The 23737-nt window shown below is 34.6% G+C and overlaps 1 protein-coding gene across 2 annotated transcripts in view; it reads right to left on the minus strand.

Moving 5' to 3' along the window:
- Window positions 1–23737, minus strand: part of LOC105226302 (uncharacterized) — a 255400-nt gene that overhangs the window by 144565 nt on the left and 87098 nt on the right. The gene's annotated exons all lie outside the window — the stretch shown is intronic.

Genomic DNA, 23737 nt, shown 5'->3' on the forward strand with positions numbered 1-23737 from the left:
TTATACCATGTCCGCTATGAATAATCAAGAGAGACATTTATAGAGGATTTGAATAAATAACAGATGTAAGATGTAACGAAGCAGATATGTGGTTAGCATCAGAAGACAAGACCTAAGAACTTATTAAATAGGTTCAGGAATAGTATATACAGACATACAGCTGCTTTAACGGATTTTAGTAAACGATATGCTAAAAATGGGCTGCCCTTATAAGAATGTGCTACGGCAAGCAGCTGGCAGTTAGAAAGTATTAAAGAAACTGTTTTCCAATATAACCCATCTTTGAATGGCTTTCTTCAAAAAGTATAACGTACATAGTGAAAGTTTCATTGAGAGCAGCAAATGGTTTGGGCGCAATACTGAAACGGATACCAAGAATATTAAGGTCTTACGATAGCACATCTGGCAATAATTGAGCCCGGGGAGGCTGCACTCTTAATTATGGCCCAATCCCTCGAAAAAAAATTAGTTTGGACCCTTTCAGTGTTGCATCCAGCCGATTGTGGTACAGTGTTATTGCTTGTAAGCCAATAAACTTGTATAATGAACTATTGACAAACGAAGGAAGAGACTGTAGAAACATGATGGAAATACTAACTGGCCACTGCCTTGTGGCGTCACACCTCCGCAGAATGAGGCTGACAGACCGAGAAGACTCCAGGAAATGTATAGAGCAATACAGCAAGGAAACAACAATCAAGACTACGTTGTAAGCATCTGGGGTCCCCAAGGTATGATATACTATAGGAGTATCGATAGTGAGGTCAAAGAGAACTCCATTTGCTATCGCAAAGAAGCAAAACTGGTCTATGCGTGGTCTATGCGTGGCCTACCAGACTTACCTCATCTAACATCAGTGGCATGGAACATATGAATTACCGTATACAAGGATGCCCAACCCCTTTTATGTTTGAAACATGTTCCAAAGTTATAAAGGTGAACATGGAATATACCGCATATCTTTTAGTGCAGATATGTTAAGAAAACTTCAATGAATATTATGAAAATTTTCCCTCTAAAGTATGAGTCCAAAAAGATATTATAAATAAGTTTCCTAGAGAAAAGTAGAGAGTGAATTAGTAGAAAATTTATTTTAATAGCAATTAAACTGCCTTGACATATTTATCGACTGCAATTCATTTAAACTATTAAAAGTTGCATTTAAGCTAAAGTAAGATTTATTATTAAAAATCGCTTTGCACTCTATTTTAGCACGTAAATCTAGCAATTCAACACACTAAATTCTTTGACAAGCTATTTGCAAGCACTTTAGATGCTTGTGTGAGCATAGAAAACATAGAAATCATCGAACACACACACACCTACTCACCTACCAAACACTTGCGATTTATGAAGCGCAAGGCGGCAATTTGTTCTTGTTTCATTACAGTTGAACAATCATGCTCGCGTAACCACACACCTACACTTACACACATACATATACTCGCACACACTCAAGTGGCGAATAAGAACATTTTGCGATTACGCTCAAGTGCAGCGGCAGCGTCGCCAAGAGTGGATTTGCCAAAATCAGCAAAAATTCAACTAACGACGAAGAATGAATGTCACAATGGCGGCAAATACCGAAAGTTAAGTGGCAGAAGCAAAGAATGGACGAAGAATAATGCAAAAACGAATAGGGAAATCAAAAGTGAAAAAGCAGAAAGTGTTATACATATACATGTATATAGTTAGAATTCTTCTGAAGGTGTATATGTATATATACATATATTTTGCAGGTATCCTTATAGACCAAACTGTGTGTGAAATTGTAGACTGGGCACTTATCGGGCACTTTTGAAGCTTGGAAGTGTCTTAATAGGTTTTGTTTCGGCGCAGAATGATTGGTCCGCCTTAACTGCTGGGCGACACAATCTTTCACTGGCATACTTTTTATTTAAAGAGCAACTAACATAGAGCGCTGTGGATACATAATATTAGGTTATACAACTGTTTGTACTAAGGTGCAGCGAAAAGTAAGCGGGTTCGGAGGGAAAACATTGCAAAAAATTTTTAAAAACAAAAATTATATAAAAAATATTTTTAATTTTAGAATTCTATTTTTTATTAAATTAAAATTTTTTAATAAATTAAATTTTTTTAATATTTATATAAAAAACAATTTTAATGGAAAATGTAAAAAACACATTTAGTAATAACAAAACAATATTATAAAAAAAAATATATAATATTAAATTTTTTTTTTTTTGAAATTTAATTTTTTCTTTTGTTAAAATAATAATTTTCTAAAAAATATTACTTAACAACTTTTATTAAAAAAATATTAAACTCTTTTTTATTTTCGAAATTAAATTTTTTTTATTAAATTAAAAATTTTCTAAAAAAATATTATTATAAAATTTTATAAAAAAATATTCAAAACAAAATTTAGTAATAATAAAATAATAAATAATAGAAACAAATTGTACAAAAAATATGTTTATTTTTGACAAAAACATTTATTTATTCCAAGAAAATTTGAAAACAGGTTTATTTTTTAAATTTGATTTTTTTTTAATCAATTTGTTTAAATTAGTTTACAACATTTATTTAAAAAAATATCTATTAAAAACCAATTTAGTAATTATGAGATAATAATTCGTAGAAAATAATTATATTACCACATGTTTGTTTTTGAAATTTAACTTCTTATTAAATTCAAAATTTTCGAAAAATATGTAGAAAAAAATATTAAAAAACTAATTTGAAAATAAAAATAATAATTTATAAAAAAATATGTATTAAAATCATGATTATTTTTGAAATTTATTTTTTTATTAAAAAAATATTAAATAACAACTTTTATAAAAAAAATATAAAAACAAATTTCGTAATAATAAAATAATAATTCATAGAAAAAAAAATTATATTAAAAACATTAATTTTTGAATTAAATTTTTTTATTAAATTGAAAATTTTCTAAAACATATAAGCAACGACTTTTATTAAAAAAATATTAAAAAAAAAATTTAGAATTTAAAAATAATAGTTTATAAAAAATATATATTAAAATCATGACTATTTTTGAAATTTATTTTTCTTATTAAAAAAATATTATTTAACAACTTTTATAAAAAAAAATATAAAAACAAATTTAGTAATTATGAAATAATAACTCAGAGAAAAAATTATATTAAAAACATTAATTTTTGAATTTAATTTTTTATTAATTTAAAAAGGTTTTAAAAAATATTAATTAATAACTATTTTTTGGAAATTATTTTTTTGTTAAATTAAAAATTTTCTAAAAAATATAAACTAGCGACTTTTATTAAAAAATTTAAAGAAATATTTATAAATAATAAAATAATAATTCATAGAAAATATTTATTTTAAAAACATACTTATTTTTGAAATTTTACTTTTTCTGTTAAATTAAAAATTTCTTAAAAAATGTTATTTATTAATTTAAAAAACATTAAAAGCATTTATTAATTATAACAATTTATAAAAAAAAAATTGTACTAGAAACATATATATTTCCGAAACTATATTATTTTTTTATTTAAAAATTTTCTAAAAAATTTATATAAATAACAGTTTTTAAACAAAAAATATTTTAAAAAATTTAGTAATAATAAATTAAAAATTTTATTTATTATATACATTTTTTAGAAAATTTTTGAATAAAAAAATAATATAGTTTCGGAAATAAATATATTAAAAAATTATATTAAAAATGTTTATTTCTGAAATTTAATTTTTTTTACTAAATTAAAAATTTTCAAAAAGTAAATATTAATTCAAAACTTTTATAAAAAAAATTTAAAACAAATTTCGTAATAATAAAATTAGAATTTATAAAAAAAATTTATTAAAAACATATATATTTTTGAAATTTAATTTTTTTAATAAAATAAAAATTTTCTAAAAAAAAATATTAAAAACAAAATTTAGCATAATAAAACAATAATTAATAAAAAAAAAAATAAATATATTTAAAGTATGTTCATTTTTGAAATTTAATGTTTTTATTAAATTGAAAATTTTCTAAAAAAAAGTATTACCAAAAAAAGTTCGAACACCGCTTACTTTTCGACACACCCTAGTATGTATAGATCTCGCCGCTAGGCATGCGGGCATGTTAATATGGCAGTAAGCATGCACGCTTCGGCAAACGCGCTTAACAAAGCCGCGACAAAGACATGTTTTATCACATTTCTCCTGCCATGGAAATGCAGCGACAATCCACCAATACATACAATACTATACATACGAGTACATATACTTATACACATAGTTTGTGTGTAATCACATGTATGCAGCAACACATGTCGGCTTTGTGGATTTTCAAGGATGCAGCGACAACTCAAGTGGTTCGTATAAGGCCGATACTACCGTTAGGCGACGGCGACATTCGTTGGCTTCGAATGAAAATCAGTGCAGGCGGGGAGCTATGATTGGAAGCCAGCAGGATAGTGCAAGCTGCGATATGCGACTGCAAGTTTTTGCATAATAATCATACAACTTTCGCATGTGTGTGTAAATATGAATGTATATGTGATTAACAAAGCGTTTGTGTGTACCAGTGTGTGTTGCTTGCGCAATCTTTGTGCAACAAACTTGGATTATTGAGGCTGCATGCCAGCCAGTGAGTTGTGCAGCTGCATGAGTAAACACATATATGGAAAATATATATATATGGCATATCCTTGCATGTATATATGTATATATATATATATGTATAAAAGTATGTGTGTTGCCTTTCGCAATCCAAACAATCGCATTTTGCATGAAGTCTTCAAATCGAATTGCTTAGACTGCTCTTGCCTACATTGTCATTTTAATGAGAGCACCAGCGCACGAGCTCGCAATTGTCAATGTGTTTGTGCTGCTGCTATGCTTAGAACACAAGTGTCTCTAATTGTCCGCGTAATGCATTTACTGCACATGGATAGCTTTACACCAGCTGCTTGTGTCTGCTTGTGTCTGCTTGTGTTATATGGGACATCCAAGTGCAATTGGTGCTATAGTAAGCGATGTTTGTTAGCTGGCTGTCGTACCGCCTTATTTACATATTTCGTTTAATGGTATTTTTGATCAAATTATTCTCGTTGTTAGTGTAGCGAATCATCAAAAGCTACCGGTTGAGGAAACTTATTGAGTATGTGAAGTCTTGTTTAACTTAAAAGTTCTTGACCCTATACGCTGTAGATCTGATAATATTAAGACAGTAATATTAAAGGATTTCGTTCTCATTGGGGGCCTTTTTTACGTGGCGAGTCCCAAACTCAGCGCACAACCCTGTGGAGAGAGAGTTCGCCTTCTTGACTTTAGCTTGCCCTCAAATTGATATTCTTTGGCTACCCAGTTGATACTTAGTCTAAGACTCGAAGTCGTAAATGAAAAATATCGTTTCTGGCCACTCCCAAGTGAATGATGCTCAGAGAGCTTTCCTCACTTGAGCGAAATTCTACACATTACTCCCTCCTCCAGCCTATAAGTCCAACGCAAAATAACTCTTGCCGACAAATGCTACTTTGAACTGAACGATGAACAAAGACCAAACTCCGTAAGGCAGTAGGTGTCTATGAAACCCTCTAAAAACGAAGGGGGCTACCGCCATCTGGCAAATGGATAGATGAAACAAAATATTTATTGAACTATGCTCACATGAGTCACCAAAATCTGGAATCATTATATTTTCCGCTTTTTCTTTGGCACTACAACCGTGAGTAGGTCTGGACCAAAGACAAAAATGCACGGGCCCTCTTGATTCCATTTTTCACCACCGTGTCTCGAATGAAAGGAGCTTTCCGCTGGAACATGATCTAAGGACATGGCCTAAGCATACTTTACACACTAACCCATATAGTTATTTAGCAGGTCCCGTAGAGCTCCTACATTTCCTGGTTTTATCGTTTTCAGTACTCATCGCTCACGCGGAATGCTCTAAAGACCTAACAGAGAACAGTTCTCTAAAATACTCTAAGTGCTTTATCATTATGGTTCGTCATCGTTCATGTTCTTAAGGCGCATAATAATACGAGAGAAATGGCTTTTTGAGAGTAATTTTTATTCATCGAGTGAGCATCTGCTTCTCAAACGCCCACCGATTTCAAAGATGCACCTGTTTGCGAGAGTTATTTTGGGCTTCATATCCAAGTTTAAATTGTTGGTGGAATTTATGCAGGTTTCAAGATAAACAAAATCCTTCAGATTTTTTATACTCTCGCAACAAAGTTGCTAAAGAGAGTATTATAGTTTTGTTCACATAACGGTTGTTTGTAAGTCCTAAAACTAAAAGAGTCAGATATAGGGTTATATATACCAAAGTGATCAGGGTGACGAGTAGAGGCGAAATCCGGATGTCTGTCTGTCCGTCCGTCCGTCTGTCCGTCCGTCTGTGCAAGCTGTAACTTGAGTAAAAATTGAGATATCATGATGAAACTTGGTACACGTATTCCTTGGCTCCATAAGAAGGTCAAGTTCGAAGATGGGCAAAATCGGTCCACTGCCACGCCCACAAAATGGCGGAAACCGAAAACTTATAAAGTGTCATAACTAAGCCATAAATGAAGATATTAAAGTGAAATTTGGCACAAAGGATCGCATTAGGGAGGAGCATATTTGGAAGTAATTTCTTTGGAAAAGTGGGCGTGGCCCCGCCCCCTACTAAGTTTTTTGTACATATCTCGGAAACTACTACAGCTATGTCAACCAACCTCTATAGAACCGTTTCCTTCAGGCATTTCCATATACAGTTCAAAAATGGAAGAAATCGGATAATAACCACGCCCACCTCCCATACAAAGGTTATGTTGAAAATCACTAAAAGTGCGTTAACCGACTAACAAAAAACGTCAGAAACACAAAATTTTACGGAAAGAATGGCAGAAGGAAGCTGCATCCAGGCTTTTTTTTTATATTAAAAATGGGCGTGGCGTCGCCCACTTATGGACCAAAAACCATAACTCAGGAACTACTCGACCGATTTCAATGAAATTTGGTATATAATATTTTTTTAACACCCTGATGACATATACTGAATATGGGCGAAATCGGTTCTCAACCACGCCTTCTTCCAATATAACGCTATTTTGAATTCCATCTGATGCCTTCTGTGTATAATGTATACATTAGAAACCAATGATCATAGCGGAATAAAACTTTACTCAAATACGGTATGTGAGCTGAGGTATCCCTTGTGGGAAAATTGTTGTGATCGGACTATAACTTTTTAAGGTCCCTGATATCGAACACGAAGAACTCAGTGCCCAACCTAACCTAACCTAATTTTTCGCCGAAAATATCGGTAAATCTCTCAGAATTTATTTCTAATTAATTTTACAGCAAAATAAAAAAATATGTAAATGACGGATAATGAAATCTCGATTATTACTTTATCGTGCGAGAGTATAAAATGTTCGGTGACACCCGAACTTAGCCCTTCCTTACTTGTTTTTTTATAGCTACCTACAGTAACCTAGCTCTCAATACGAGAGGATAATGTGCCTAACTTTTGCTACCAGAGATGATAGAGTACAATACCATGCACTGATATGGATTCATCGTACATATGTATGTTACATTCAATGAGAAAGACTATAGAGAAATGATTAATTTATTTTCGCTTCTGAATTAAAGGATGTGAATGTGGGTTTAATTCCAACAAGACGGCGGCACCTGCCATAAAGCCAACAAAAAATCAATTTATTGAAGGAATCTTTTGCGCATCTTGAGCCTGTAATGTGGCTTCCAAGATCGGTCAATTTAATACCGCTGGACTAATTTTTGTGCGATTATGTAAAGTGGCTTGCCTACGCATATAAACCCAAGACGATTCACGCCTTGGAAGACAATATTCGCGTTATTGGTGACATACGAACTCAATTGCTTCAAAAATTGGTCGAAAAATTCACCTCTTCTTGCGTAGTATTCTTCCCTTTGTTATAAAAAAATTTCAAAATATACCGAATTTTTTATTATTTTCACTAATTTTTGAACAGCTGTGAGGTTTTTTCAACTTCCCCGATTTCAATTTTTTTTTGGTTAAATGAAGCTCAAAATCTCACCGTTTCAACACAATATGGCATGTCACAATGTGATTGGTAGCGCTGGAGATATACATATATCTGCAACCACATCTATTAACAAAATGCGAAAAGACTCTTTCGATTACCCAATATTAAATTTTATTTACTTTATTTTTTCTTTAAAACAACGTGTAACGTATATATGCTCATTGCAAAAATTATATACCACATGCAAAATTAATTTACTCTTGCTTGTGCTGTATGTATGTAAGTGTGCGTTTGCTTTGATTTCGAATTCATATTGATTCGGCATTAAGTAGATTATCCGATACGCAATGCTGCGGCTTCAGCTGGCCTTCGAAACCAGCAAAATTCCGTTCAATGCAAACATATATGTATACAATAATAATATATATGTATATATATGCGATATATATACATATGTATATTTATAAATCTATATTTATATATACATATGTACGTATATTAGGGCGCTAAAGTTATACATGAAATGACCTGAGCATTCACACAAGTGATTTATATGATATGTACATTTGGTGTTACTCATACGACATGGTGTACTGTATGCATACCGTACATTGGAAGACAGACTTTAACCGCGTGTAACTTTTAAAGACATGCTTGCATGAAAAAAATTATTGAGACCTTTTTTGTAAAGCGGACAATTTTGTCTTTGCATATCAATTTTCCAAAGTTGTAGAATTATTTGTCTTGGCGATAAAAGCACTATTTCAAAGGATTAAAAAATTCCATATGGAATATATGTATGGGAAAAGTAAGATGACTTATACACAGTTTAATTTGAAAATAAAGGGTTTGTTTCCGTTGGACACCTTATGAGGGCAAAAAGTGAAACTTCGGGTGATGTTTGCCAAAATCAAAAATAAGCTTGGGGAATAACGGACACCCTAATTTCAATATACATTCTTACAAGTATATACAATATACATACTCCTACATATTTAACTACGTAAAAGTCACATATTTATTTGAATTAAACTGGGAATAGACAACATAAAAATAAGTTGATTTAATGAACACGAAAAAGCCTGTTAATTTGGTGTAAATATATTTGTATTTACACACTGATAAATTATAAATAATTAATGAAGATGTGGGCATATCTGCAGTACAAAAAATGTATTTACAATGTTGCTAATATTGAAGACAAAAAGTATTTGAGTAATGTTAAAGCGATTAACTTTACTTTACATACATGAATGCTTGTTACGAAAGATATTTTTTTGTGCTTTGAAAATTAAAATATCTAAAAAATTAATTGAAGGCATAATTTCCAACTTGGAGCGAACCACGGCACATATAGGCTGATGTATGCGATATAAAGTCACCCGGTAGTTCGAAAATCTCTTTAAAATGTATATGGGGACTGAGAGAAATATTGAATCGATTCAAACCTATTTTTACTACAGAGACATATTACTATTAGGAAAGGGTTCTCTCTGATTTTCAGTTATATAGTCCACACATTGACCGATATTTGCGCTGAAAACTCAAATATAAGCTCCGAGTCCATATATTGTGTAAAGTGAAAGAAGCAGATAAAATTTCAAATTGTGTTACATGGGAAGTAGGCGTGGTTGTAGGCTTAGGAATATAAGAAGAATAATACGTCCTAAATTTACATGTATTTGTTAATATCGTTTTCTCATTTCAAATTATTCACAATGTTAAAACTGGTCTGAAATTTTTGGCATCAAGAGAGTGCTGCTAAAAGAAAGTCAATGCAGTCAGCTACTATAATACATAAATTTCGTAAGTTTATTAAGTTTATTAACATACCCACTCTTTAAAAATTAACCATAGACAAAGCATCATCTTCACAGAATATTTGCTTACCTGAAAAAGAAAAAATTTAAAAAAATTAGTTAGGATATGTGAAAAATTAAATACAACTTCAAAAACTAGAAGACTTTTAAGACTAACTTGTTTTTTTTTTTTAATAAGATTGCTATATACATATGTCATATAAGGTACCCAATTGCGAAAGGAATAAGAATTTAAGGGGCAATATTCGTCAGAAAGGTGTAATTAAGAACAGCTTTATTTGTTGTTGGCAACATTTTCGATAAGTATTGCCTTGTTTTGCATCGACTTTTTCAGGCAAGGAAAACAAAAAGTCGAGTTGCCAGAGTTGGCCTTGGTTAGGTAGCTGTTCAAAAGAAAGGTGATGTGTGCCGAGGCGTTGCCGTGATGTAACTTCCATTCGGCTGCAATGTCTTGTCGGACTCGATTGTCCGTTCGTTTGAGTCTCTTGAGGACTTCGACGTAAAACTTGGCGTTGACAGTTTGCCCAGGAGCAAAACAATCATGGTGGACGATAACTTTGTTGACAAAAAAGACAGTGAGCATCGTTTTTGCTTTGGATTTGGTCATTGTTCCCCATTTTTGGGTGCCTGGTATCACTGAAACACACCACTTCTTGCTGAAGCAACATCTGATCATATCGAACGTCGCTGTCCCAGATTTACCGAGTTTCACACAGAGTTTAATCGCGTACCTCTGCTCTAACGAACGCTGCATTTTCGGCTTGCATCACTCACAGAAACACGTCGCGCGGAAATGCAAAAATGTTTGTCCTGACTCTCCAGGTGCTCGGAGGCAACTGTCCAGTTGCTCGTTCGTTAACTAGGAACGCCCTCTACCGAATCCAGTCGGCACGCGCACGCTCCGAAGTACAGTCGCGGCGGAAGAAAATCAGTTATATTTCTTTCCGGACAAACACTGTATATGACAATGTTTGAAACATTGTTCCACCAGTTCTTTCCGAAGTCCAATCAACAGCCATCCGAGTGGACTACACACGATGAACCCGCACCAAACCGTGGAAAAAAAACAACAGTCGTCTGGCAAGGTTATGACATCTATATTTTGGGTTACGCATAGAATATTTTGTATTCATTTATTAATTGAGACATGTAGGATAATTAGTTGTGACAATTACATAACGTTATAGGACCATTTAAAGAACGATATTGTCGAAAAACGGTCTTAAATGCGACCGTAAGACAGTATAGTTTCGCCAAGAGAAAGCATCGTGTCACAAGTTAGTGAAGACAATGGCAAAAAACCATGGATTAGGCATCAAGTTGCTTCTGCATCCAAAGTTTTCTTCAGATCTAGCCCCCAGTGACTATTTCCTGTTCTGAAAAGAATGCTTCCTGGAAGGAAACTCATAAAGAATTTTGTAGCAAAGGACAAGTCGTCCTACAAAAATGATATTGAAAAGTTGGAGGGTCTATAATCAGCATATCAGCCTTGAAGGGAACTAAGTTCAATGAAAACAGGAATTTTAGCTAAAATATGTGGTTTGTACATATGTATTTCAAAAAAAAAAATCTCACTTTCTTTCAAAAACCTACTAGCTCGCTGGGGCTCGCTTTAGCTTAAGAAGAGCTGTTCAGCTACTGCCTCTTTCGTAGTGGCAAGCTTTTTCTGGTAAATCGCAAAAGGTTTGAGGTCTTCTTCCTCAGCAAGGTTAGTCTTTTCCGAATTGTGGAAACCCGAAAGTCTTGTCGCAGTAGTTGAAGCTTCTTCAAGTGCTTCGCTCAACTTATGCTCAACATAATCGGCCTACTGAGCGTACTATTTGCAACATATCACCCATCTTGAGACCCAGCATTAATATTCTACCGAATAGACCACGTGCAGCACACAGTGACAAAAAATGAAGTCCTCGCCTGTCATTCACTAGTTACCAGTCAAAATGCCCGTAAGAGTCATGATCAGTTGGACTCAACGGATGGACCAACTGAGACTTGGCCGCGGCCAACATTTGAAAGAGATAATCTTCAAAAAATAAATGTCAAAGAATTTTGTTTCTTTAAAAAGGTAAGGAATCTTAAAATGGAGCACCCTTTATAAACAGTGCTGTGTAGCGCAAGTAAACCAAATCCATTGAAGGTCAGAGACTAAAGCAAAATCGTAAGCAAGCAAACTGATTAGGTTAATTGAATTAAGCCAAGTTGCATTGCCTTTTGTCAACGCACATTACGTCTACTAGGAATGCTTGCAATCTCCTTAGATTCATGGCATTTCTTTGCTATATATTTAACATTTTATTTTATTTTTTTCTCTCTTTTTATATGCATTCCAATTTTGTATATATTCCTATTCAATCATTTGTAGTATGGCCACTTTAGGTGACTTACGACCTTGATGTCACCACTCATTAGCCAAGAATCTTAATGACGCTCGTAAAATCAAATCTTGAACAGAAAAAGTGTTAATTAAATTTACGCCCATTTGCGAGGTGTTCGTGTGCAATTACAATTTATGACTTTTATATAGAATTCGAGCCTTGAGTCGCGTGAAAGAGGCTCACTAGAGACACTCACAGCGTATAAACTTACAAACTCTTAATGAACTGGCTTATGACACATCAAAGGCCCAGAAATTTTGTTGGAAACCTAGAAAAAGTTCTTAGTTAAAGCGAAAGCATTTACGAAAATCACAAAAAAAAGCAAACTCATTGCCCTTTCTAAAAGTCACGAAACAACAAAAAAAAGTGTATCTAAAACACCTTCGCCACAAAGTGAGAAAGTGTGTGGAAACAGCAAAGATTGCGCAACGCAAAACTTTTCACCATAAAACAGCAAAACTTTTGCATATCAGCGAATCGGTTTGTTGGCTGCTCGTTCGTCTGTTCAGCTGTTTGTTGGGCTGTTTGACTGGCTGACTCGAGGGCTGCTACTCTAGCGGTTACTTTGCACAAATTTTACTGCGTGAAATTGCAATTCTTCGACATCTCTGGGCAATATGTAGCAGAAATCATGTTTGTTTTCCTATGTACTTCGAGAAGTACTTACTTGGCACTAGTTTCTGCAGAGGAAATTGTGATGGAAAGTAGTAGGTATTGTATGAGCTATGTTTCTTCGAAAAATTGTTTGAAAAATTATTGTCCAGTTGCCACTATTTAATAGAAATTTTAATGAAAAGACTTGGAGACAACTTTATTTTATGTGTCTTTGAACTGAAATCTAATGTAAGGTTAGCTCAGGTTAGGTTAGGTTAGGTTAAGTTAGGTTTGGTTAGGCTAGGTTAGGTCAATCTTGCAGGCTAAGAAGCCACGCATAGACCAGTTTTGGTTTTTCGCGATATCAGATGGAGTTCCGTTATGATTTTCATGAGAAGTGGTCTTCCCCTAGAATGCCATAAGGAGTAGTCATCCTTTAGCATGGCTACTCTTGCATCAAAATTCAACAGACTCTGTGTGCCTCTTTAGCGATACCTCTTCTTTCTATCAATCTGGTCTCACGGTAGACATTAGCCAATTTTTAATCCTCAGCATGAGTGACCTCAAATGTTTTTAAACTGGAATACCATAGCGAGTTGGAAACTCTTCGTCGAAACTATTAGGCCATAAAGAGACTATTCCCAAGACATGGTTTGACGTAGCCGGAATGTATTCGGATTTATATAAGCTTTGATTGACTTTCTGTTGTCTGGTTTATGCCATTAGTGTAGGAATACTGAATACTGACTGAGTCTGAATAATTTTTTGGAAACTGTAGAAGAAACCACGTCAAAAAAAAATTCCATATAAAAACTTGCTTTCAATCGTTCAGTTTGTATGGCAGCTATACGCTATAGCTGTCCGATCTGAACTATTTCTTTGGTGATTATAGAGATACTTAAGAAAAAATACTGCACCAAATTGCGTGAAGATATCTCATAAAATAAAAAAGTTTTTCATATAAGTACTTGATTTCAATCGATCAGTTTATATGACAGCTATAAGCTATAATAGCCCGATCTGAACAATTTTTGCTGAGATTATACATTTTCCTGGGAAAATAATTTATGCCAAATTTCCTGATAATATCTCCTCAAATAAACAAGTTTTCCATACAAGAACTTGACTTTGATCGTTGAGTTTGTATGGCAGCTATATGCTATAGTCAACCGATAACGTTGGTATCGACAATTAAGCTGTTTCCTGAGGATAAATGAGCGTGTGCCAAATATCAGATCGATCTCTCCAAAACTAAGGGACTAGTATATACAAATTACATATAATAGTTACCATACAGACAGTCGGAGAGATGGGGAAACAAACGGACGAATACGTACATATGTATGTATAAATATTGTATATGGTTTCCGACGCTTCCTTCTAGCAGCATTGAAAACAAGTTGAGCACAGTTATCGAAAGAGAAGCGAGAGAAAATCTCCCATAAGTTACAAAAGGCAAATAATGTCCTTAAATTACTATAAATTCAAACACACCAAAACATATTAGCCTTGAGTTGGGTGGGTCGGTCAAATATGCGCCAGTCATACAAATTGGCATGCATACATATGTAAATGCATAACAAATGAATGACAATAAATACTTTCTTCTTCTTCTTTACAACAATAAATATAAAACGAAAAATCGATAATTGATGAGCCATTTACTCTGATGGACTCAATACGACTATTACAGACATTACTTGATATTACTTGATATTACTTGATATTAAGTAACCAATTCCTTCGATCGTCGTTAGCTAAATGACTGGCTTTTGGTAAAGTGGAACTAACAAATGACTAGTAATAGCGACTTTTTTAGTGTTTTGTAATTTTTCAGACAAATGTATGTGGTCGAAACAAGTACATGAGCATTTGTTCGCCTTAACTTTTGGTAGTACATATACTTGTAAGTACAACAAATATAACAAATAAGTCAGCGACTAATAGCTGAAAGGTATGTGGTGGCCTTAAATACCTATACAGTGGGTTTTTTATACAATTTTTGGTTGTATGTTAGGGTGGTTCTTAAAAAAATTAGACCAATATATTAAAAAGGCGTTTTTTTATAACATTTTTGTTTGTTAAATAGGGTGGTTCTTAATAATACTGTAATAATTTTAACGAATCGGGGACAAAGTTTTTAATTTGAGAAAATCTATTAACCTAAGGTCGAATATAACAGGGATCTCATTTGAACACCTTAGAAAGCCTGTCCGTTGTGTTATTTAAAACTATAGTATATCATAAGCCGCTTACGCTTTTATGAAAATTGGTTGACAAAATCAAAACTAAATTGATTTTTGATATTTTGAGAAAACTGAACTTTAATTTTCTTAGTTTAAAAAATTTCAAAAAATTTCAAGATTTCAAAAAAATTTCAAAAAAATTTCAAAATTTATGTGTATTCGACTTTATTAGTATCAATCTCTTAAGTCACAATTTTTTAATAATTTTATTTTTTTTCTATGATCACCCTAATGTGCATATACCTATGTCTAGGTGTATCGAACTATGTATATACCCCCTAGAATGCTCGTTCATTAAAATAATTGGCAATTTTTTGTGTTTGCTTCTAGCAACTCATACTTGCAACATACAATGTAAAAACCGTTATTCTGAAACGCACATACACTTAGAAGCATAACACCTTCAAACTTCCATATACATACATGTATATAATACCTATACATATATGCTCATACAGCTGCTACACCAGAATGTTGCTCATACGCCCTGGCCAACATCGTACGAAACTCATAATAAGACTTTTATATGTATGTATGTATGTTTACGTGTGCACAACAAAATTAATTTGACATGTTACGGTATCCTCTACTGCATGCTTACTCCAGCATGTATATATTTCTGGTCGTCCTTCTGCACCTGCCGAATTGCGGTTAATAAATCTTAAATTACCAATTTCGCCCAAACAACGGCAACGAAGAAATCAAATATTCGATCTAACGATAACCCCTGCTACTTTTCTGTACATATTAAAAATATATAACCATACATTAGAGCGTTCATTTGTTGCCAGATTGATTTTATTTTGCCAACGTTCCCAAAAGTTTCATTTTTTGCCCCAAAAATAAGGAGCATACTACATATATAACTGCCTTACAAAGGCAACGATCAGAATTAAGTCCTTGTATGGAAAACTTTTTTATTTGACAAGGTATCTGCAAAAAATTTGGCACAGCTTATTTTCTAAGGTAGCGCTACAATCTTCGAACAAATTGTTCAAATCGGACAACTATAGCATGTAGCTGTCATATAAATTAATCAATTAAAATCGAATCTTTGTATGAAAAACTTTTTTATTTGAGAAGTTCTCTCGACTAAATTTAGCAAACATTTTTATTTCAAGTATATCTAGAATATCCGAAGAAATAGTTTAGATCGGACAAATATAGCATATAGCTGCCATACAAATTGATCGATTAAAATCAAGTCCTTGTATAGAAAACTTTTTTATTTGACAAGTTATCTTCACGAAATTTGGAACACGTTATTGTTTTAAATATTGCTATAAACTGTGTAAATATTTTTCAGATCGGATAACTATAGCATATAGCTGCCATGTAAACTGACTGTTCAAAATCAAGATAAATATCATTTTCTACCCTTTTGCGTTATAAATTACACCTGTTGAGGCTATTATAGCTTTAGTACAGCAGAAGTTAACGTTTTTTCTTGTTCTTGTTATCAATACCATTTGTTACCGGCGTAGCGTGTCGTTCTCTATTATTTACTAAATACTGCAAGACTTCGTTATACCATAACCCTTATTTCATTTGAAATGCTAAATTTAATGTGTTTCTACTTAAAACACATCTAACGAGTCATAAACAGTGCGGAAATGGACTTTTCATTGCCTAATCAAATCAATTTCTAATCAGAATGACCCTTATTATCCACCATATACTCGCATTTGCTTGTACTATTATTGTTTATCAACCATTCTGTACTTGATTCGTTGTAATCGCCATTACCGGCGGCGCATAAAGTCATTCCAGCGAACATAAAATCCAACAAATTTGTCAATCATGGCAATTCATTTATGACTTAAGGCACAGGTAACGATGTAATATATAAACAAATAAAAATATATACATACATATGTACTATATGTATATATAAGTATATATATATTGAGTACTATTGCTATACGTCTACATACTCATTTGCAGTTTGGCACGAGACCTTTCAGCCTATATCCACTAAATCTCACATATTTACCCATAAGTAAATATAGTATATGCACATATTTAAGAAAAACATACATACAACGTATTACAACATGACATTCTGTCTACTCGCCACATATACCTCGGGCATTAGTATGTCATTTTGAAATGTGTTTATTGTTATTGCCTGCGGTTTAGACATTATTTGTATTTGATTATGGCGCAAACATGCACCTTAAGCCACAGGCAAGCGTAAAGTCACAGCTGTAAAGTCGTGTAATAAATTGCCAATTATATTGTAATTATGGATTTCTCTCAGCTTGCAGTTGTAATAAAATGTCAGAAAGGTTTGGGCATATAATTTAATACGTGTAAGCTTAAATTTTTTTTAAAGAGGATTGATTAGGTTTTTGTCTCATTTCTGAAAGAAAAGTCGGCATACTCGTTCTAGAAAAAAGCACACACCGCAACCTTTTCACCACCTGTCGGAAACTTAGGCAATTTGTTGAGAGATGATGTGACTTGTGCGTCTGTCTAGGTAGCAATACTTTTTTGCCACTCAAATATATCGAACGTTATATCTGAAAGAGGGTTTTTGCGGGGAGTTCTTCTTCGTTACATTAGTATGAAAAGAACCTTAGCCCCATTCATTGTATTTTGGTGAAAGTTAATGGTAAGCAAGCCTTAGCTAAGCTAACATGTCAAAAATGGTTTATACGTCTTAAGAGTGGGGATTTAGAACGGAAGAAAGACGGCCGCCAAAAAAAAGTTTGAAGATGAGGCTCTGAAAACATTACTCAATGGAAACTGGTGGCAAACATGGAAAATAAACGTTGATATAAAATATCGTATGACAGAAATGCTGTTTGACATCAGGATGCGGATTGACATCAGGGATGAAAACTGCATCTACTATGACAACCCTTAATGCCTAAAATCATATGTGAAACTTAGTCAACCAGCGAAATCTTCGGCAAAGCGGAATATTCATGACTTAAAGGTTATGCTCTGTATTTGTTGGTCAGAAGGTCAGAAGGATGTGCTGTATGATGAGTTTCCCAAATTCACATTCATGACTTGACTTCATATTGCAAGACCGGTTAAGTAATATTTGGAAAACATCGTCAAATCCAAAGTTAGCTTCATTCGTTCGCAAACCGATTAATGTGCTTATGTTATATATTTCACTATCGGATTGAATTATAAAATGTGTTATTCCCTTCAAATGGTACCATCTTCATAACGTATCGAGCGCTCACCAGGCCTATCCAAGGGGTAGATCCACCTTCCTTGTGCATTGGTGTTACACAGCGGTCAACTAGCCAAACTTACTTTACGGTGCTTAACAAAGAAACACTCCACCGATTGCACCAGAAAGGCTACTTAACCTGGCACCAATTAGCAAGGCAGTGGTTGCCTCTGCAGCAAAATCAGCTACAAGCTTGGTGTCGCTAGGAAAATTCACCACAAGAACCTTCGGTGGCAGATTGATATGCAAGAGGTCGCTGGAAACATATACCACACCCTCTCATTTATTTGGAAGCAAAGGTTTCAAGTCATGCTAAAAGAAGGTGGATGACATAGAAGCCCGCGGCCCAACGGAGGACGAACATTTACACAGACGAGTCGAAAATGGCTGATGGAGTGGGCGCCGGAATTTAATGCGCCAAGCTAAATCTCAGAAGATTCTTTAAGCTAACGCAATCCTGCAGTATCTTCCAGGCAAAATTTCTTTGCGTTCAGAAAGCTGCTTAGATAGCTTATAATGCAGAAAATTACATAAAGAAAGATCACTATATACAGACGTCGGTAGCCAGGCGGCAATTAATATAATAATCTCGCATCGCATTGCGTCAGAGAAAGCCTTTAAAACATGGAGCAGTAGTTATAGTTGCTGCCTGCATGTATACTGGTTTCCAAGCCATATGCTCCGGGAAAAGAAACAGCTTACGAGATTGCCAAAAGTGTGTTATCTATATGTTGACTATAGAACCAGTTCTAGAAATACGTAATCACTAAGGCCATATACAATGAAATTTCAGAAAGGCCTGACAGTCGGATGAATGTGAGAATTGTCTTAGAAACATGCAGAATCGCCAAAATCAAGTGCAAGGGAGCGAAAGAAAAACACGCATCTGTTTCTGTCACGAAAAGACCATAGAACGGTTGTTGGCTTAGTCACAGGGCACAATCTACTGGCATTACATACGAACCGTATGTGTATTATTAACGATGACAAATGTGAAAAGTGCAGGATTCCCTGTGCTAATGATCGATCTTATATAGAACTCGTCTCAGATATCTTGGAGTTTCGCAGTTCAAGGGACTGGATGAAGTATCAGAATTAAACATCAAGTATCTAATAAAATTCGCATTTCGTTGGCGTCCTGCATTACGTAAACTTCAGCTCATACTTATTATAATGAACCTGCATATGGTATTACTAGAACTTGTACCTCAATATACGACGTGACAGTCACCCCATGTAACCTACTCTAACCCAACATCAGAGTAGTTAGTCCACGAATAACTTATTCTCATTATCTAGCTGTGCTTTTTAAGAGTTTTGTCAGTGAAAGCTGAGCAATTTTCTCTCTCTCTTAAGCAGATCATTTCCATTTTGGCATTTGCTATTATTTTAGATTCTTAATGATAAGGTTTCCACATCAAATCTACTTCTTTTAGGCAAGCTCATATTAAGCTGAGAGGTGTATGCGAAATTCCAGAAATTTGTATCGGCATATAAAACGCAGGTGTCTTTTCGTTACTTGAAAGGGATATATTACGTTTGTAATACCTAAAAAAGCGTCAGAGACCCTCTAAAGTATATATCGTCACCTAAAGTGCAAAATAACGTAACAACACTTTTCAGAATATCGCTTGGTGAAGAAAATCAATATAATAGAAACCACTCACATTGAAACATATGAATTTTAGTTATAAAATGGTTATAATGGGTAGTCGAAAAAGTCTTTTCGTATTTCTAATGAAAATCAACTTATTTTTTTTTTATTCAGTTATTTTGACTCATTTTTGAACAGCTGTAACTTTTTTTCATCTTTCCCAAATTAAATTTTCATTTTTTTTTGGTTAAATGAAGCTAAAAACCAGCTTTCCAACAATATATGGCGTGACACAATGTGATTGTGTCAATACGACTGCAACATATTGACAAAAAACGAAAAGACTTTTTCGACTACCCAATATATCGGTTATATCTGACAGTGGAGGCTTACAAAATCATCACGCATATATATAATATAACGTAGTGAAGCGTAAGCAATAAAAAACTCAATTTCGTATCTTTTGATGATACATTGTTTTGCATTTTAAGTGACGATATAAACTTCTCTTGATTTAAACGTCAATTTCCTCAGCACTTTGGAGAAGCCATGGGAATCAGCTCTTAAATAATATCAAATAACCACCACATTATTACTATGTGCTTATTAGGTAATAAAATCGAATAACCTAACTTAAATAGCCTTTTTATTGCCCACACAATGGCCGTCAGTCAGCACAACCGCACTAAAGGAACTTCCAGGTGTAATTTTAATCATTCTCAGCGAGTGGCTTTACTGCCTACTGATTTCATTTTATGTACTCGTATATGCGCCGGAAAACGATTTCCAAACATAACTGTATTTGTAAGCTATTTGATGTTGAAAATAAATAAAAAAACTGATATATGCTGACCATAGAAGTTAAGACGGAAGCCTTAGTCCACAAAGTAATATGTACGCGTGTGCCTTCCCGTATTTATACACAAACAATGGCGCATGAAATGCGTAAATTCAATAAAAAATCAAAGAAAATATCAGCAGGTGTAAGTATACTGAGTAGGTATCAATACCAATAACAATGCATGCTTTTAGGCGCATTAGCTGCGCAACAACAAATCATGCCCAACCGCTGAACACAAGCCAAGAAATAAATGGTAATTTGTAGCTTTAGTTCGCGGCCGAGCTACAAATCAAAGTCACTGTCAATAAATTGGAAGAATACACGCGCGTGTGGGAAGGAGACCTGCTGTGTGGCACTGTGCAGTGCGGCATGGCATGGCATGGTATAGAGCGTGTGCGGAGTATGTGTGGCGACCACAAAGGTGAGTTCGCTTTCCCTCTGTGAGTTAATGGCAATGACGTGGTAGCCAACGTTGAGAGCTAACAGACGCTTCTTCTTGCTTCTTCTGTGCTTATTTGCTTACTTTTTTTAACGTCTGTCTTTTGTGTTGCACGCGCGAGCACACCTATTATACGCCCACATTCAACTTATTTGCATTCTGGTTTTATTCATAACATCAACGCCGGACATGTACGGCCAGTAGTAGCGCGCTTGACCGCCTGACCGCTGTTTGATGCCTGCTGCCTGCTCGCTGCCTCGCATTTTTCAGGTCAACAATGTGGCAATGTGCTTTCGGTTATCACCGTGCCACACTCCACTTATTTGCGTCATGACGCGCTCAACACGCTGGCGGCCCATCGCTCAGCCACTCACTCGCCGTGCGCTTGCCAGTTATCTGTGCAACGAGGTCAAGCTATGCGCTGTTAGAGCTGCAGCTTTCGAAAAATGTGGTGATGGCAACATTTTGTTGCACATACACATACATATTTTCGTTAAATTTTTGCATGCACACATATAGACAAACGAATTCTTGCAGAAAACGTTTTGCTTGCTTCAGCTGCCTCGTTCACGCACACACAGACATAAAGCTTATATCATTTGCCGTTCTATTTTGGGGCAACTTTCCCGCATTGTTGTGGCAAGTGCTGCTGTGGCGGCCTCTGTCTTTCCTTCCATCTACATATATTAATAACAACCCCTGACATTCATGTGAAGAGTATATATAAGTTATATGTGTGTGGGTGTTTGTGTGTTGGCCACAAAATAATAAATTCTAGCTGTGAACTGTTGGTGTGTCGAGGGGGCGGGAGATGTTGTGAGTTTGAAATTGCATAACAGGCATTTTTTATTACACAATCGTACATGCATAAATCAATTATGAAATTTTTGCCGTAAATAGGCATGCTTTTGATGCCCTAACCTCAATTTTATTTTTGCTTCAGGAATGTGGCTCTAAACATTAAAAATGCATTTGCGGAGAAAAAATAGCGCAAGGACAACTAAAATTTATTACGACCATTTATTATTGTTTCGACAATCGATTCAGAAGCAATAAATATTATGTAGTAGAATGAATTTTGCTTAAATTTCGATTGTAGTTTGAGTAACGCCACGGTATTTTGAGCAAGGAACATCGGCTGCAGCGAAGTTAAGAAACCTTTCACAAATATAAAAGGTTATTTAAAAGAACTAGTTAATGGTTGTTCAGTTTGTAAGGCAGCTATATGCTATAGTGCATAACGATATCGACAGTTCCTAAGAATTACCAGCTTCTTACTGCATAGAAAAGTACGCCTGCAAAATTTCATATCGATATCTCATGTATACAGACAGGCAGACGGATAGACGGACATGGCTAAATGCAACCATATCAAACGACGCTGCTGAGATATTAGGCAGCATGGAGCCTATTGGCATCTAGGAAGACAAATTCGCGTGAATATACAACTTATCAGAGACGTCAATCACATCATAAAGAGAGGAGGGAATCAAAAGCATCGCAATGTGACAGCAACGGTGGCAAACTTCCTGTAAAGGATGGGACGCACAGACTGATTCCGGACATACATTCGTAGATAGATAGAGAACAAGAGGACCTGAATTTCCACTTGAACCCATATTCAGTGGCCATGAGTGCCTTAGCAGCTACCTATACAAATATTGAAATGACTTTCGTTCATATTGTCTGACGTGTACAGAGGGTAAAGAAGACTCTGAACACGTACACGTACTCTATCATTGCCCACGGTTTTCAAATATAAGGGAAAATCTGAAAACCACATTTGGTAGTCTTTCGATGGAAAATTTTAGTATACTTATGTGCGAGTCTTTTTTAAAATGGAAAGCTGTCAGCGCAGCGGCACCTCTAATTATGACTAGATTGAGAGATTTACAACAGATTAGGCGTTAGTCAGTCTATACAATAGAGTGGACTTAAATGTCTTCTTCTCTACCATTAAATAATAATTTGTCCAATGGTCACATGAAATGGAAGTAGGTTAAATTTAGCAGATTAAAGCCCCGTACTCCGGCTTGCGATGCCTCCTACAAAAAAAAAAAAATGAAACAATCGACCTAGCTCGTTTCATTTATATATATTTATTTTGTAGAGCATCTGACGTTTCCTCATGGATGTTCTAACTTTTATAGTAAACTAATAGATATACCTTTTTCGGGCCATAAAATTAAATAAGAAGCAATTTCGAGCATGAACTCAGAAGGCATCTATACGAGGATGAAGATATCAAAAAATTAACAAATTGGTTTTGAATGACCGTAAAATGAAGGTAATCGAGATAACTGGATTCCGAAGAATACACAAAGACTTGCTTGGACATATCCTAAAAAAATATTTGGCTATACAAAATCTCAGACTAAGTGGCTGCCTTGTGAGCCTACGTCTAATAAATTCCAAAAGGAATTGATGACTCAGAGTAATGTTTAAAGCTGTAGGATCGAAATTAATCCGACCTTCGGGTCGATATGTGACAATGGATGAAACATGACAACTGATGATAGATAACTCCATCATTTCACGTCAAAGTTCAATAGCTAATCATCCGGAGGAGGTGAGAACTTTGACGGGAATGGAGAAGAGGATAATAAAAACTCTATCTTTATTGACGGATCCAAGTGGATTGAGGAGGGTGGGCATATACTCCAATGAGAAGAATGAA

The sequence above is a fragment of the Bactrocera dorsalis genome, chromosome 3 (assembly GCF_023373825.1).
Source record: "Bactrocera dorsalis isolate Fly_Bdor chromosome 3, ASM2337382v1, whole genome shotgun sequence".
Taxonomy (NCBI): Eukaryota; Metazoa; Arthropoda; class Insecta; order Diptera; family Tephritidae; genus Bactrocera; species Bactrocera dorsalis.